The sequence below is a fragment of the Halichondria panicea genome, chromosome 5 (assembly GCF_963675165.1).
Source record: "Halichondria panicea chromosome 5, odHalPani1.1, whole genome shotgun sequence".
NCBI lineage: Eukaryota > Metazoa > Porifera > Demospongiae > Suberitida > Halichondriidae > Halichondria > Halichondria panicea.
The window spans coordinates 3914676-3932941 of record NC_087381.1 but is presented as its reverse complement, the minus strand read 5'-3'; the positions used below and the strand labels follow the sequence as shown (position 1 = coordinate 3932941).

At 41.6% G+C, this 18266-nt stretch overlaps 2 long non-coding RNA genes across 2 annotated transcripts; one reads left to right on the top strand and one right to left on the bottom strand.

The window, feature by feature from the left end:
* Positions 1-7666: 7666 nt before the first annotated feature.
* On the bottom strand, positions 7667-12445 carry LOC135335717 (uncharacterized). Its single transcript, XR_010394591.1, has 10 exons — positions 11861-12445; positions 11595-11702; positions 11433-11546; positions 11255-11385; positions 9613-9734; positions 9177-9477; positions 9062-9109; positions 8864-9002; positions 8626-8806; positions 7667-7903 (listed from the first exon to the last, which is right to left on the bottom strand). It is a non-coding gene; the product is annotated as an uncharacterized LOC135335717 (long non-coding RNA).
* A 1508-nt stretch (positions 12446-13953) lies between these two features.
* LOC135335718 (uncharacterized) lies at positions 13954-16353 on the top strand. Its single transcript, XR_010394592.1, has 2 exons — positions 13954-15808; positions 15952-16353. It is a non-coding gene; the product is annotated as an uncharacterized LOC135335718 (long non-coding RNA).
* The last annotated feature ends 1913 nt before the right edge of the window (positions 16354-18266 follow it).

The following is an 18266-nucleotide window of genomic DNA, read 5'->3' as shown; positions in this document are numbered from 1 at the left end:
TTTGTCCATTGCAGTGTGCAAAATTGCAACACAGTTGGGTTGGGGTTGGTACAAGGTATAAAGGTTTGGGGTAGGCCTTGGCCATGTCAACAGACTCCAGATTTGTTTTGCTGTGTTTTGCTGTCGCAACCACTATAGCAGGAGTAGGTTTTGTATCATTGCCTTGAGTTCGTTATCCTATAAGGGAAATGCAATTCACCATAACAGACTTACCGGATATTCATACACAAGTTTCTGTTTAGTTTTGTTGCCTTCCATATCTGCAACATTATTATAAATAACATATTTATATACGGGCATAATTATTTCATCCTGCATGATGTATTGCATGATGTATCACACAACGGGTAAATTATTATGCAATTACTCACTATCGTCCTGTCGTCCTGTCGTGTATAGTCAGCTTCTGTAGGCCGATCTTATGCTACCACAATGACCAGTCTTTCAAGAAGTCGTGGTCTTTAGGATGGTCAAGTATTGCTCAGCCTACAAAATTGAGCAATCCCAATTGACAATGTGACAAAAAACACTTTACTCTTTACTTACCCTGGAAGACTTCCGGAGACCGAGACTAAAATCCGCGGCCAGTGAAAGTTGTCCTCAACACGTTCTTGAGCTCATCTGCCAGTTGTTGTACACTTCATGCTCTTCGGACGAACGAAACTATAATAAAGATACATCTATAAATAATTTATATACCTTTCGAACCAATCCTAGGTTTGGGATTGTGTGCAATCTCACTTGCAATCCTAGGTTTATGCTATAGTATGCTGAGTGGGTTCGGGATTCACTTGCATCTCACCCCGACGTCCATTTCTGTACTTTCCAGGTTCCCTGTGAGTCCAAATTGCTCATGATGGAATAGAATTAAAACAACTCACAAATCCAGAGGAAGTGTGTTTCTTTATTCTTTATTAGTTTGCGCGTGATATTCAGCTGGTTTTGGATATCTTTTGTGCTGCATCATCATACGTGCCGCCTTAGTTATCACCTCGTCTCTAATAGCCTTCATAGTTGCTTGAAAACATCTCAGATATCCACCCAGGTATGTGCCCGAAACTAGATTAAGATAAGATCATGACATGTATACAGGCTAAAATATCATTCGAGGTGCCCGGAGAGGAAGAGGAATATCTGGTTGCTGATCCTGTGGCAGTGGAGGGGCTTGTTCCTCGGTAACCGCGGTCCAGACAGCAGCTATAGAAGCAGGGCGCTGTATACGTAGGCATCATCTTGTAGATCTTTGTTTGAAATTCATCAGTATCCGTATCCGAAATTCATCAGTATCCGAAATTCATCAGTATCCATATCGTCAGAGACAATATTATCATAAAGGTCACCACCCCACCATAAAATGAGAACACTTCCATCTCTTTTGCACTGAGCTCTGATGTGTTTGAATCTAGGTAGTGTTTAGTCACTAGGTCATCAAGAAGAGAGTGAAAGCATGAAGAGTGAAAGCATGATCCCTGTTAAGCCCTTGGCGTTGGCGAGGCATATAATAGCAGTCCTGATCCACAGGTACGGTTACGGGTAAGAGTTAGAGATCCACCGCTTTTCCGACATCTTGGAGTAACATTAGAGTTAAATAGAGCTAGAGCGGCTTGTGAAGCCCGCCTTTTTGCAGCCGGGCGTGGTTGGAACACTCCTACCACGCTTTTAGCGTGGGGTGGGCTCCTCATATCAATCAATTAAAATGAAACACAAGACCGATCACAAGACCGATCAAAGAGGCGTTTATGTGGCCATAAGTACTCTACAGGGAGCAATTCTATGATGAACGAAGTGGTGCAAAAAGTGGTGCAAAAAGTGTTGCTCGAAGAAGACCCTCAACACCATGACGAAGGTACAACAGTATTAATTATTGTCTTTTAGTCAGTATTAATTAACAGCTGACACGAAAGAAGATATTGATTTTGATGAAGTGCAACATGATAGAATGGTACATATACATGCCTTCTTCACCAAATGCTTGGGGTTAACACCAAATACTTCAAGTCGAACGAGTCATCAAAGCCGCCCTTGTCAAGGTGACTAGCATTGCAACAGTTAATTGAAGCAGCATGAAGGACACAATGAAAATAAAGCAAGATGAACTGGAGACAAAACTAACTTGAAGGTTTAGTTTACATGGTTTTAGTTTACACCGTCGATTGTCGCTCTCAGCAGAAAGCCAAAGTAACACGTCAGCTCGACTTGAAAATACGAGGAAAGGTAGGTGCATGTACAGTTCTGTAATTGTTTTGTTCAAATTGTTTTGTTCATTTTACAGCTCCAGAGGATCAAGAGCCGGCTTCAGAAGTGTCGTTTCAGAAAAGTTTTCTAAAGAACAGTTTAATTAATTTGATGTGTTGGTACTTTAAGTAGATCCAGTGGGTTTCAGCCACTCAGTAATGAAAGAGTGAATACGCTAGTTTTGCTAATCATTGATGAAGTTAGTACCAAGTGAGTACAAATATGTTGCTTGAGATCGAGATTTAATGTTTGGTGGAGTAAGCTGTTGGCGACTTGTACCAATTGCCACCTGTAGGTCAACCCACACTGTTTAGTCTGTTTAGTAGAGGTAGAGACACAGTGTGGCAAGATCATGGTCGAGTTCGATGAGCAAACTGTTGCTGCAGTCGACATTAGCGTACTAAATTGTGTACAGATTGGTACATTGCTAGCGATCCAAGGTATAAGTGTATAAGCTACAGATGCTGCAACTGTAAAGCACATTGATTTAGGAAGTTTGTCTAGCAAGAGAACAGATACAGGCAGGCGGTGGTCTCCATAGTGTACTTGAGATTGTTGTTGGTCTAATGTGGACGGCTTGGTAAATGGTGCTAGGGGTCAAATTGTGCACATTGTAATTGGTGAAGTGATTGTAAGTGATTGTAAGTGAGTACAGTCCTGGTAAAGTTTGATATTGAACAAGCAGTCTAGTCAATATCCACCCTAATTCAATATCCACCCTGCTGAAGTTGTGTTTCTAACGTGGTGCTGAAATTACACGCGTACAGTTTCCACTAACGCTAGCATTCACAAAGTACAGGGGTTGACATTAGATGCTATGCTATTGTTGTGGATATGAAGTGGGCACTCGATTTAATCCTGGCCAAATGTATGTTGCTTTGAGTAGAGAGTGAAATCGTTGACTGGCCTACACAAAGCTATCTACACAAAGCTATTGTTGATGCAGAAATTATTGGCCACCTTTGCAATTGCTTCCCCACAGCACTGCTTAATGTTAGGTCACTTGTTTTAGGTCACTTGTTGCTAAGCCAGGTTCACTTGATAGTTGTAGATAAATAAATAAAATGATATTGGTTATTCACAAGACACCAGACACAATTTAACAACCAGTTTATATACTACACTAATTACATTCTATGGTTAGTCCTGATCAGTCCTGGTGGATCTTGAAGAGGCATGCTCATTCTGTGGTTAGTCCTGATCGATCTTGAAGAGGCAGGCTCTAATGTGTGTGTTCTACTAAACATCTGTATTATACACTTGTACATTTTTACACTAGCAGACATACAAGAAGACTCTGACCTGCATGGTTGTCAAGAAGTCAGTCTTCTCCCACAATACACAGTAGACCCCAAGGGAGGAACCTTGATTAGTTTTAATGATAGGTGGCAAGCAAGCAATACGTCTACATTTACGTCCAATGGTATTGAATGTGTCATTACAAATTTAGCAGTAGTTTACAGGTCGTACCAATTAGAATGACTGATCATATTAGTGCAGCAGAACTCTAGTGCTAGGTGATTTTAACGATAACATATTGTGTCCTACGGGGTCTCAAGTAAAAAGTCTAATGGTGTCACGCGGGATGATCATGTGTACTTAAATAGACAATGTACGGATGTGTTCATGCATGTACGTGATGTTTACTACAGTGACGACACACACACACACACACACACACCACACACACCACACACACACACAACACCACTAACCTCTTAACCATTATGAATTTTAGCGAGGGTAACAAAAAAGAAAAGATTGAACGATGCAATTGAACGATGCAATTACTCAGGGGTCTGTCCATGACATGGAATTTTGTTATAGGGGCCTTAACTAAGACTATTACAACTTGTTTCCTGCTGCGCAAGACGGAGGTACCATGATTACCTATGAATCGCAGCAGGATTTAACATAAGTATAATATTATGATATGTATGTACATCAGGATACGAATAAAGTGGTTTTACAAAGTTAATTGGTCACCACATGATAATCACATGATCTTTATTTTTGATTAAGGAAACTTAAATTTTTATGAAAATTACGTATGTGACGTTGGCCTTTTCTTGATTCTGGACGCACCCTGAGTAAAGTTCTCTGGAAGCAGATTTGAATTGACCTGCGCACACACACACCTGCGCACACACACACACACACTACACCAAAAGGCGTGCGCCTGTACACACACACACTGTGCACAAGGAGCCTCTTTGTTTGTGAAGATGCCTACTGCTTGCTAATGGAACTAAAACGGCTTCCATTCTCGACGATGGTGAGCCTACTACAATTACTTTGCCCTATGGGAAATTTGCTACCAACAACGAAGTACCAGCTGCTGTCAATCTATGAGTAAACACGAACGAATCGATTTCTGTCGGACAAGCGATGCTGCTCGTCGACCAAGATGGAACCAGACACAATGATAATTGTTTCTCCAGAACGAGCTCTCACAAGTATACTATCAGGTAGTATACTATCAGGTAGTTAAAGTGGGGTGATACAATGCTGTGGTGATACATAATAATTACAATGATTATTGCTGTATAATAAATAATTATGTTTTATACAGGGAACTGGGCAAAGGAGGAATCATTGGAATCATTGAAGAAGTTGCTTTTAACACCGATGGAGTATCACCTCATTCTGCACAAACGTGGCTAGAAGCCTATAGATGCTGTTAGTTTTTGTCGTTTTGTAACAGTTGAGCAGTTATAGCTGGAATACACACACAGACAGACAGACACACAATTATTGTCTAAGGTGTCGTCTCTTCCAACATCTTCCAACATTAGCACATCAGGTAATTAGCAATCATTTGGTAACACTTTACGTACTTTAGTTAACACTGTTTAAGTTTGATCTCTCTATACAAAATCATTGTCGCTATCTAGGCAGAGAGCTATTGAGCTTACAGCTCTGTGCACTTAATATACCAAAATTTACACTATATTCATACTGCTGTATTATTTGCGAGTGGATGCTGCATCAAAATGATCCAAAATGAAGCTCAATGTTTTCTTTTTCCAAAAAACTAACTAATTCAATTTGCTAATTAGTCCCATAAAAATGGTGATGACGTCATGCCACTTTCAGAAAGAGAAGTGCAAAGCTTCAAAAACAAGGCTAGATGAACATCTCATAGCTATGGGGAAGAGTAGGAGTTAGCCTACCTGGCTGCCAGAGCTAAAGAAGCTAGCATAGCTAAGAACATTTTGGACATTTTTACTTCCCATCAAGGAAACATAATCATAACAACATACTCTATCACTACTGTTACCTTGTTTAAGTTCGCCGTATTTGTTGTAGTTCTAGCAGCTAGCTAAGCAAATACATTGACCTTATGACGTCACATGCAATGAATAACATTAATAAACATTATGAATCTACACGATCTACATGATCTACATAAAATGTTGGCAATGAATAAAACTAATCTTATCAGTGCCGGCCTTAACTGCGCAGAGAGTAGGTGATATTGGACGCACACACCACACCCTGCACACCCCCCCACACACACACACACACACGGCGTGCACACCCCCCCTCCACACACACAACACACCACACCACACACACCACACAAACACGGCGTGCACACAACGCGTGCAAACCCCCTCCACACACACACACCACACACACCACACAAACACGGCGTGCACACAACGCGTGCAAACCCCCTCCACACACACACACACACACACAACACACACACACAGCTTGCACACACCCCCTCCCCACAACACCACACACAAACACCACACACAAACACGGCGTGCACACCCCTTCCACACACACACACCCCCTCCCCACAACACCACACACAAACACGCCTTCCACACACACACACACACACACACAACACACCACACCACACACACCACACAAACACACACACCACACAAACACGGCGTGCACACAACGCGTGCAAACCCCCTCCACACACACACACACACACACACACAACACACACACACAGCTTGCACACACCCAGCTTGCACACACCCCCTCCCCACAACACCACACACACACACAAACACGGCGTGCACACCCCTTCCACACACACACACACCCCCTCCCCACAACACCACACACAAACACGGCGTGCACACCCCTTCCACACACACACACACAACACACGGCCCCTCCCAACACACCCCCCCCCCACAAAACACGGGACCACACACACACACACACACAAACACGGCGTGCACAGTGCACACAACACACACCCACACCCACACACGCGTGCACACCCCCCCACCCACACACACACACACACACAAACACGGCGTGCACACCACACACACACACACATACACACACACACACGGCGTGCACACCCTCCACACACACACACCCTCCACACACACTAACATCTAATTATTTTGACTAATGGCAAATCCGAACTAATGGCAAATCCGACCAAGGTTAGATCTGTAGCTACAAGCCGCCTAAAGTAAGATGATACACCCAGATCCTAAACATAATCGTCACATAATCGTCATGGTACTACAAAACTGGTACAAAAACTGAGAACAAAGACAGAAATAAAAGAGCTGACAATAATGGAAAAGAAAGAGACTGACATTGTTAATTACTTATGTACACAATAACTATAAGGTAGCAAATTTGAAGTACTTCCTAAACAAAAAAATTTAGCTTGCTTTTTCAACTGCATGTTTTGTGGTGTTTAACCATAGAGTCTATGGTTTGACAGTCACATGGTTTGACAGTCACACCCGGACTCCGCATGTATGGGAGTGGTCCCGCCTTTCCTCGAGCTATCCACAAGTCAGGAAATTAAAGGGACCGAAACTTGTGGACTGGCAATGACGCTCCTCTGAAGACCGGAAAAATTATATAAATTGTCAGTCCTTCATAAAAATAAATGTGCATCCCGTTTGAGTCAAAATGGTACGCTTCAGCGGGCGCGGTTCCATCCAACCCAGTTAGCCTTGTGCTTACTACCCCCCCTTCCAAACACACACACACACACACTGGTTTCTATTTATTTTGACTAATGCCTGGAGATAATTCTAAGAACCAAAATGAGTCAGCAAGGTCTCATTGGACAGATATACAGATATACACCCAACTTTTATTATTTTTTATTTAAACACACACACAAACACAAATACGCCAAATACGGCACACACACACACAACACACACACACACAACACACACAACACACACACACAAACACGGTGTGCACACCACACACATACACACACGGCGTGCACACCCCACACACACAAACACAAATACGGCACACACACATACAAACACGGCACACACACACACACACACGCGTGCACACCCCCCACACACACACACACACAAACACGGCGTGCACACCACCCTATTGAAAAATCTATCTAAGATCTTGCTACAAGAATGTGCAAAATCATAGCCAAGATCATACAATGTTTTGGAACTAGATCATCAAAGATCTAACGTGATCTTTGAATAAAGACTGTTCAAGATCATAAGGGATCAAATTGTAAATAAATCATGTCACAGAAACAAAACTGAAATTATATAAATAAGTAGTACATGTAGCCAGTTTCACTGTATAATTATTGTCTTAGTATCTCGGCATTTTTGATTTAGACTTGCTATGAGTTTCACTCTGTCATAACCTCTGTATTTGAAGTCCATACAATCTGTAAAGATATAAATATGATGTGTGAACGCATGAACAGTAAAAGTGGAAAGAAAATGCGCGATATGTACTATTGCGAGTGGTTCGTCTTGAGCTACATGAGCTCACTACATGAGCTTCTCAAACTTCCGCTTGCCAATAGAGCACGAGCGTAAAACGGTGGCTGGTTTGTAGTTTGCAGCTACCTCGTATATTATAGGGAGTAGAATAGGACAATGGCCTTCAATGTACTGGTAAGCAAAACTAGCCTTTACGATAACGAAGCGTAAGATAGCATTGCTAGAAGCAGGGAGGGTGTGCAAAACCACAAGGTATTACACGTTTGATCTTCTAAAGTATCCTACATACCACAAGTCAAGGTATATAGAGTGAAGAAACGCGTGAGACATACTACCTGTGATGTATACTGTAGTGTAGAGGAAAATACTTGCATATCTCTACAGCACACTTCGAAACCAACGTAAACATACTTTCTCAAAACATACTTTCTCACATAAAGTTTGTGGAATGTAAGTTTGTGGAATGTGGCTAGCCTTGAGTACAGCATGCATGTGGAACTCTGACAGCTGGCGGGGGATGTATATACCAAACAATGTTGTACTGATTTTGGACTCCTCCGAGGTAGTATAATTATTACGACTATCGAGCTCACTATTACGATGTGCATTATTTGGGCGTGCATTGGAATTTAACATATGATGTACACCTGAGTAATACACTTACCATATAGAAGCTACACCCTCTCTGGGTCTAGGGTGGGTTTTATAGACTTGTTTCCATGAGTCTTGTGGAATAAGGACGTTTTTTGCTCCTCCTCCTCCTTAGTGAAGAGATGGCTTAAAAGGAGTTGTCCATACGCTAAATAGTCCTTCCCAAACAGAGTCAGCAGGTTGATTCCATTGTACTGTATGCATGTACAATTAACAATAATTATAATTGCTTATAGTAATTATACTCTTACCGTGTACTTAGGATCCTCCTCCACCTGATCGCTCGGGGTGGTGTCAATGGTCCTCCCAGTTCCCCCACCCTTTTCTAGCCGTCTTAATATGCGGATAGTCGTTGCCAACCCTTCCTCCAACTTCAGAAACAGTTTGTGCCTGTAATAATAATTACCTGTAATAATAATTATAATAATGTAAGGTACACACAACATTACCTGAGACAGTCCAGAACAATTCTGCGATTGAGAACTGTGATCCATCAACTGCACACAAAATTATATGCATGATACTAATTTGTACAACGTATAATCATGTATAAAAGCACTTTACCTCAGATTTTGCCTGCTTTAGTGCGTCATTCTGTCTCTCTCGCTCTCTCGCTTTAGAATCTCTTCTCTCTCTCCTACACTCCTCTTCTCTCCTACTTTCTTTCTTTCTCTCTCCTACGCTCCTCTTCTTTCTTACGCTCTCTCTTCTTCTCTCCTACTCTCCTACGTTCTTTCCTACGCTTCTCATCATTCCTCCTACACTCTTCTTCAACTTTCCTTTCTTCATCTTCTTTTCTTTCTTCAGCTTCATCACCAGAAAATGGATTTGGATCATATTCATTTTCTGAGCCTGAGCCTGAAATCTTTAAAAAAAAGATGTACAAAATATTATTGATATACAAGCAGGATTAGCTATATATAGGCACTATAAGTAATTGCATGCATAATGGGCTCAACTTTAGTGGTACTGTGAAGTATTTAATTAATTATCAATTCACCTGTGTGGGGGATGCACAATTTTCTTCGCTCACAAGTCTCGCCTTCTTTACCTGCTTCTTCTTACTTTCGTCAATTGACAAAAATGTCACAAGACCTTCCCTTGCAATGATCATCAAGTCGTCTGAAATTGGATACCAACAATATAAAATGTGTTGTAATAACAATAAAATGTGTTGTCTAAAATGCACAATCAGGTAAATGTGTTGTCTAGCACATGCATACAGTGTAGTTCTCAAATATTGAAAATCTCAATAATGAAAGCCTCGGTGGAGCTACATAACACTAGAGCAACATAACACTAGAGCACTAAAGTGCAAACCCTCGGCTGGTGAAAAGATAATGCAGTGCATGTAGCATATATGACAACTCAATAGCTAAACACTGGAGGCATGGCATGCTGAAACATTGAGTGGTACATGTCACATGAGACATGCACTGTGGACTGGGAAGAAGCCTGGAGTCTTAGGCCCTGCCAGGCTGGGATCCAGCAACCAGTCACAATTTTACTATTCTATTGTTCTTGGTACAGGATCACTTCAGCTGCAAATACGTAGTCAGCAGATCGAGGTAGACTTTCTACTTTAGTGATACTTTAGTGACCCTGTTCCATTGTTCCTGGTACAGGATCATTTCAGCTGTAAGTAACCCATGTGGAAAATCACAATGTAACATAGGGTATCTCGAATAAAGGCCGCGTGTAGTTAGCAGCTGCCAACGGGCAAGTTTACTCGACAAAGAAACTTTAACAGCCACTATTTAAAGTTTTTTGTTGTGTGAAGGCTGCAAACGCAGCGCTATGGCATCCAGGTGAGTAGAGATTCTCGTGACAAACAGACGCTGGCCGCGGCACGGCCTCGGGTAATAAAGCTACTAATAGCATGCAAATTAAAACTCTGAGAGTGGGTAATGATCGACCATGATTGTTGTCGATGCCAAAAGTTCAAGTCTAAAATTAATGGCTGTCATCAGCAGAGCCTTGCAGCGCTACCAATAGCTAGCGTTCTAGTGCAGAGCCAACTACTAAGTAGAGTAGCAAAACAAGTTTGCATTCCAAGTACGTCGAGAACGAAGCATTATTTTGCAAATTAAATCCAGTAAACATGACTAGAAGCCTATAGAAACTCTACTTGCACTTGATTCATCTTGAGCAGCTGTAGCAGTCTACACAGACACACACACAAACACACTACCGTATACCTCGCTTGCGCATGCGCACCGAGGCCTACTAATATTAACAGCGATTAGCGAAATCCAAAGGTAAAGATAACAATGTTAATAGTCTATAGTTTAGTTTTTCCATTGCACCATTGCAGTCCATTGCAGTGTGCAAAATTGCAACACAGTTGGGTTGGGGTTGGGGTTGGTCATCTAATACAAGGTATAAAGGTTTGGGTTTGGGGTAGGCCTCGATAATCTCCAGATTTGTTTTGCTGTGTCTGATGTCGCAACCACTATAGCAGCGGCAAGGTTTGTATCGTTGCCTTGAGTTCGTTATCCGAAATGCAATTCACCATAACAGATATTCATACACAAGTTTCTGTTTACCCTTCCATATCTAAATTTGTTATTTATATGCGGGCATAATTACATGATGTATTGCATGATGTATCACAACGGGTAAATTATTATGCAATTACTCACTATCGTCATCACAGCTTTCAGTTGTATAGTCTTGGTATGCATCTAGCAGCTTCTTTATGTTGCCTGCTCTATCTTGGCCATCTTATGCTCCCACAATGACCGGTCTTTAGGATGGTCAAGTATTGCTTGGCCTACAACAATTGACGATGTGACAAAAAACACTTTACTCTTTACTTACCCTGGAAGACTTCCGACTGCCAGTGAAAGTTGTAGCGTTTGGCCAGCTGTTGTACAAGTTCTTCATGTACAAATTCTTCATGGTCTTCATGGTCTTCTTCATGGTCTCCACACTCTTCGGACGAAACTATAATAAAGATACATCTATCAATAATTTATATACCTTTCGAACCAATTCTAGGTTTTTTCTTTGGCTTAGTATGCTCGGGATTGTGTGTCCAGTGCAATCTCACTTAACCCGACGTGTACTTTGCTGTTCTTTCCAGGTTCCCTGTGAGTTAGAATAGAATTAAAACAACTCACAAAAGTATTAGTTTGCGCGTGATATTCAGCTATACGACATGGATACTGATATCAGCTGATGAATTGAGTAAATAATTATTAAGTGTGTGCAACATCTTAAGGACCAGTCTAAGATCTACGACCTACGCCTCTACTATTATAGTGCCGCTGCTGTCTGGACCGCTGCCACAGGATCAGCAACCTCTTCCTCTCTTCTCTCCGGGCACCTCGAATGATCCTGTATACATGTCATGATCCTAGTTTCGGGCACACACCTGGGTAGATATCTTAGATGTTTTCAAAAGCAACTATGAAGGACGGCACGTATCGAAATTATAACTTCGTTGCATACCATGATGATGCAGCACAAGAGATATCAAAGCATGATCCCTACCCTTGGCATTGGGCATAATAACTTTTCTTGGCTTACTGATGCTACGCGTTCCACCGAAGCTAAGCAGCCACCATTAACCTTACCTTTCCTGGGCGTTCCGCTATTTCAGAACTTTGAGTTTCCAGCGCGCGGCATGGAACGAGGTATGTGCAAACTAAGCATATCAATTCTTTGCTCTATCATCTGGTATTTAAATCTCAACAATTGTAGCCTGCGCCTTTTGCCTGTCACAAATGTGTTACGTAAGGCAACATAGTACATACGAACGAACCTAAACTCGTAACTAAAGCGTAACTAAAGCCTAAAGCTTTAGCATCGCTTCTCTCTTTCTCGCTGTAAACTCACTGTAAACTGTAAACTTAAAACTACACAAGTTTTTAATCTATTCACACTTCGTTCTCTGTGCTTGGCCGGCTTTACAAGGTTCTGTACAGCTTGTAGACCAGCCATTCTCCCAGTCAAAGTATACTGCTAAACTTTTTAATGTAAGGGGTGTACACCAATTGCAGTAGTTATCATATAAATCTGGTTCTAATACAGTCAGAATCACCTACTTCTGGCTTTAAAACATCAAATTACCAGTAGACTTGTCTATAAACCGGCCATGTAAAGCTAGCTGTTCAGTTACAGTACAGTCATACAGTCAGTCGTCTCATCAAACATGAGGCCCTCATCTGGTTAATACTGGTTAATAAGGTTTAGCACGGACTTTACAGTGAGATCCAACAATGGCTCATAGTTTTTTGTGTGTGGAATTGTTAGAAAATACAGAAAATGCAAACACTGGAATGCTTGCCTTTTTAGGTACAGGTGGATTTAGGGTGCTCTCTTTATGCGCTGCACTAAGTTCATGTTTAGTTACACTTGTACACGGTGTCTTGTTCCAAATGTCGTGTCCATATGAATTGCTTATCATATTTCCCAATTTACACGACATCCCCTGCATATTGTAACCACTTTTTGCTTGCTTGTTTAGAGGGTATAGAAGAAGTTGTACTTAGTACTTGCATCAGTGCTCAGAAGAATTATCAGAAGAATCATGATTTTCATTTACATTGGACTCGCTTGGTAGGGTAGGTGGTCCTTCACACTGTACTGCAAGCCTACATGTACATATGTGCATGGCATGCTATTATATAAGTTAATTAACAGCAAGCTCTATATAAAGCACATCAAGACATTAAATAGACTAAGCAGCTACTGACTTGTAGCATGTAAAGCAGTGTCGGAAAGGCTGAGTGGTGGTCGCAGCCGACCTAAACGACGCAGAACCACACTGTAGGCAGAACCAGTCTTGATGGGCATACTTTTTTCTTAAAGGGCTATTGATCTTCTTTCTGAAGCTGAACACGAAGATGATGTACATGCCATAAAGATCATTGGACGTTGGTCGATTTTTTGAAACATGCTCCGACAAGACCTTCCCTTAGAGGCGAAGTAAAACTGTATGGATATCTCCAGGACTCCTCGGATTAGAACATCGCTATATACATTTTTTTTTTATATGATATGTACCTTTTTGATATGTACCTTTTTACCTCCCTCCCATACACATACACATACACATACACATACCAACCAGGCTCTCACTGAAAGTCTATTGGAGGAAGTTTGAACTCAAGTACAGATACTGAAAGGAATGTTGATTTTATCAAAAATGGCACGGCAAGCCACTAGTTGGTATGCAATTGATATGAATCTACAAAGGCTGTCGCCCTGATAGTGCATAAAGAGGCAGGTCTGCCTCGAAACACAGTCCCTTCAATCAAAGGTTGAAGTTTGCAGATGTAGATTATACTAAAATGAGTGGGTAAGCGTACTCTCAGAAAGGCAACGGGATCAAGCTAGCTAGTAAAATGTTCACTTCTAAAATGTACCCTGTCCCGGCGTTTTATGTATGGTGTTTTATGAGTGTGGGTGTGCGTGTTGCGTATAGATTTCTTGATGTGGACTATTAATCATAGTTTACGTGTGTTTGCATTTGGATTTCTATGACGCTAAAAATAAATACACATGTACCTTATCAAGAAATACATACGCAACTAGTGTGCTTGCGTTTGCGTTGATGTGTACATGTAAGCGGATATGTACGCACACTAAACGTGTGTGTGTGTATTTGTTGTTACAAAACGTACCTAAACAATGAATAAATCTGAACTTTCGACACACAGGTTGCCCTTCTTCTTCCTCTGTGCCGGTGTGTGTCGAGAGTCAACTACCACACCATCGCTACGATTAGTGCAGGCTGAACCAAAAGAGCCATGAGCCATGTCGTTCCGTGCAGGCCATTCTCATGTGAGTAGTTGTAATGTGAGTAGTGAACTGTTTTGAGCAGGGGGCAGACGTGTGCATCCACAGGTGTTCCGCACAAAAGTTGTATCTTCAATGAGACTGGTTGACGGGTTAACTGGTGCAAGTGCTGCTTCTAGTAGATCTGGATCTGTTTCAGGTGTGGTGCTATCTTCGCTATCTTCGTCATCATCTAAACAAAGGAAAGAACCTTTTAATTAAAATTTTATTTCTTACCTTGCAGCGAGAGGTCAGTAGCGTAAGCCATCAAGCCATCAATTATCAACCGGGGTTTGCGCCTAGCGTTATATCTCAGGCTAGTTTCTACATGTCCTCTACAAGTACTATATACGAGCCGTCAATTAGTTATCGTCCACAGCTATCTGCTTTCTATTATCTATTATCGGTCCTATTATCGACTAGCTACATACAGCAAAGTGTGCCGTTACTCAGCAACAAGGCAAATTTCAAGCACACCATCATTCTCAGCAGGTCTGACAACCCTTTACCAAATAATCTTATTTTGTGCAATAAATTTGACAACTGTACATCAATTATACGCCGCACACTATATACTACTTAACACCACAGTAGCTGACTCTAGCAGAGAGGACAACGTTTGTTGCCAATAGAGCTGTCCGTATTGTGCAAAATCAAACTCGTCAAACACACTTCTCAATAGGTCGAAGTACTCTCGCATATTTTCAGCATTAATAGCATCCATGCGTACTCCAGCAGTAGCAGCAGTAGCAGCAGTAGACTCAGTAGACTCACCAGCTAAGACTTGGGTGCTTCATAAAGTTCCCATTCGTTATTGTTTTGGAAAGGGTATATTTTGGATATATTTGTATCCCTTTGTAATTATAGAACAAATTAGACTATAATTAGAACAAACTGCAAATCAATGAAATATTGGAAAAAATGGGTGTACCCATAGCAACTTATTTGTTATTCATTAGGAGTCACATGAGACCTTGTGCACTTTGTACTCTACTGAATGATGCGCGTGCGCACCTGGAAACTGCAAGGCACTTAACCCTTTCCCGGCTTTAGCCGTCATACGGTAGTGATAATTTTCAAAAAATCGTTGTGGGCGCTGTGTTGGAGCTATGCGCACGCTGTAGGTACCAGCACATTGTAGGTACCAGCACATGCGCATTGGGCTGCTCTTTCACGTGGTATCTTTAATATCTTTAAACGCTTCATGCAGTACTGTCGAGAAAAGTGACCGTTTGATAAGGCTACAAGATCTTTGTAGTACAGGTTCTAGGGCAACTAGACAGTGATGCTTATGGCCTTGTTGAGTAAGAGGACAGTGACTGAGATCTACTTTTCAGAGGTCAAGCTATAAATATAGAGGCTGAAGAGCCGGAGGAAGAAGCTCCTGAGCATGAACCAAAGTCCTGGACCTTGTAAGTAAGTATGGAGAATCATAATTATGTAGTCTGGATAGCTTCAGTATGATAGCTTCAGTATGGTATGCTTAGTCTAGTTAGTACACAAGTGGGCCACCATTGAACTTGTAACACCATTGAACTTGTAAACCTGTGTGTAGGTGAAGAAAACATTTCCCGGGAAAAGAGCGTCTGCCGATACGACCTCGCAGAGAAGTTTCTGCTGATCCTGATTGAACCATGTTACCGTGAGAACACTTACTTAGTGTCTTTAGTTACTTCATGCCTTACTTCATGCCTTCATACAATATTGTTTATGTTCATAATTGTGAAATGTGTAAAAAATCGTTAATTAGTGGGGGGTGGTCAGTTGCTAGGTAATGATGATGATGTCATGGTACCCCCCAGTCATGGTACCCCCAGGATCTGGGCTACCTGTAGGAAATAGTTGCAAGTGATAACAATGCATTGTTCATGAGATATGTATTTTTAAAGAAAAATGTGTATTTATTCTGTATTTTGTTTTTTTAATTAAAGCCGGGAAAGGGTTAATTGATGAAAAACTACAAGGTTGTAAGGTTGTAAGTGGCAACACACGTACTGACCACCAGATAGTTGTCTTCTAAGTGTAACCTACAGCAGTGCAGAGCAACTGTCATACTAGCTGTTTGCACAGCAACAGGTAATTACCAACATGATATAATTAGTCCTAAACATGACACAAAATTAACGAATAATTGTACAGTACGAATAATTGTACAGTAAAAATAATTGTACAGTAAAACATTTTCCACCATGTATTAAACAAAACAACATAATGACAACATTTACATCAACCTTTAACATCAACCTTTTGATCTAAGGCCCTCAAAGTCGGACATTTTCTAGCTTGGATGATCTCCTTGAGTTCGAAATGATTCAGAGGCAACCGGCAACTCATCCAAAATCATACTATTATTTATCATACACACAAGAAGGCTCAGTGTGGGAAAGAATACAACCGTGATTGCACAATGGCTAGCCCACAGCGACAGCAATTGCTCTGTGTGCGAAGCACTCCCAATGGCGAAGCACTCCCAATGTTGGTGGGAGGCCAAAGAAGCACACTAATAGCTCCCAAGAAACAGTCGTATCTCCACACGATGTTTGGTTGAGCTGAAGGTGTGGTTGAGCTGAAGGTGTGCCGTACTGTGTGTGCAGATGTTTGTGTCAATTTCCAAAACAACATGTCCTTGCTGCCATTTAGAGCAAGCAATAGATGTAAAGCAATAGATGTAAGCAAGAGTTCATTATGAACTCTTGGAGTAAGCCATAGAGTAAGCCGGAGTAAGCCATAGACGTACCTGTGATGCATACATCCAATGCGGCTTTCAACCTCATCAGGCGAAGTAATTTCCACTTTCTCACTGATCCGTTACTCTTCCATACCATGGACATTAGGCTAACTGTATAAGACAATACGAAACTGCATATGATCACTTACTTTTTAATTGTCACCTTAGTTGCTATACTCTTGAGCTCTCACCAATTGATGCAGTGAAATCTGTGTCAATTCGTTGAAGATCATCAAATGGTATGGGGGTGGCACTCGGTACAAGCCACATGAAGCGCCCATTTGAAGTGTTCTCTATAAGGCCTCTCGCCTCTCGCAACAGCAGGCTGCGTGAAACCTCCAACCATTGTGAAGTTTGCATCACCTGAAACTGTGAATAAAAGAACATAAAGGTATGAGATATCTCAAGTTAAATTGAACTCTGGGCCCTAGCTTCTATACGTAACGTAGTTTACAGAATGACTAAATAAGGCCATGAAACAGAAAAGACTATAAACTAACACCTTCAGTATTTAATCAGAATAAACTTACCTCCATACAATTGAAGGAATGTGCTGACTTGCTGTGTGCTGACTTGCTGTGAATCAGTCACGCTGCGTCCTCGGCATACATTAACTTCCTCGGCATACATTAACCTGTGCCAAGAACATCGACAGTTCGTCCCAGCAATTTTCCGTGGTTTTCTGCGATCATTTCGCCTAGCTTCTCGAATGACTGGTCATCGGAAAGCCAAAAGTGTCCATCATTTCCAGCACACTGAGTACGAGCTCTTCTGACCAGGAATTTGCACAACGTGGACTTTCCTGAACCAGTCGGCATACAAATAGCCACCCACACCAGTACTGGTTCCACCCAATCGATTCCTTCAACTTCAATGTCAGAGTGTGAAGCAACAAAACCAATTATCATAATCAAACCAGCCAAAACATTCCAGTGGCTGCTTGTCCAACTTGCTCAACATTCTGATCCGGTAAGCATACAGGACACCATACAAATATATGTCCCACTGATCTCCAAACGTCGCGGCATGTTTTCTTAGGATAGTCTTTAGGGTTCTGTTGAATCTTTCTACCATCCCGTCACATTGCGGGCAGTTGTGTTCAACTTTTTAATGCCCATCAAATGCCCATCAACTTACACAAG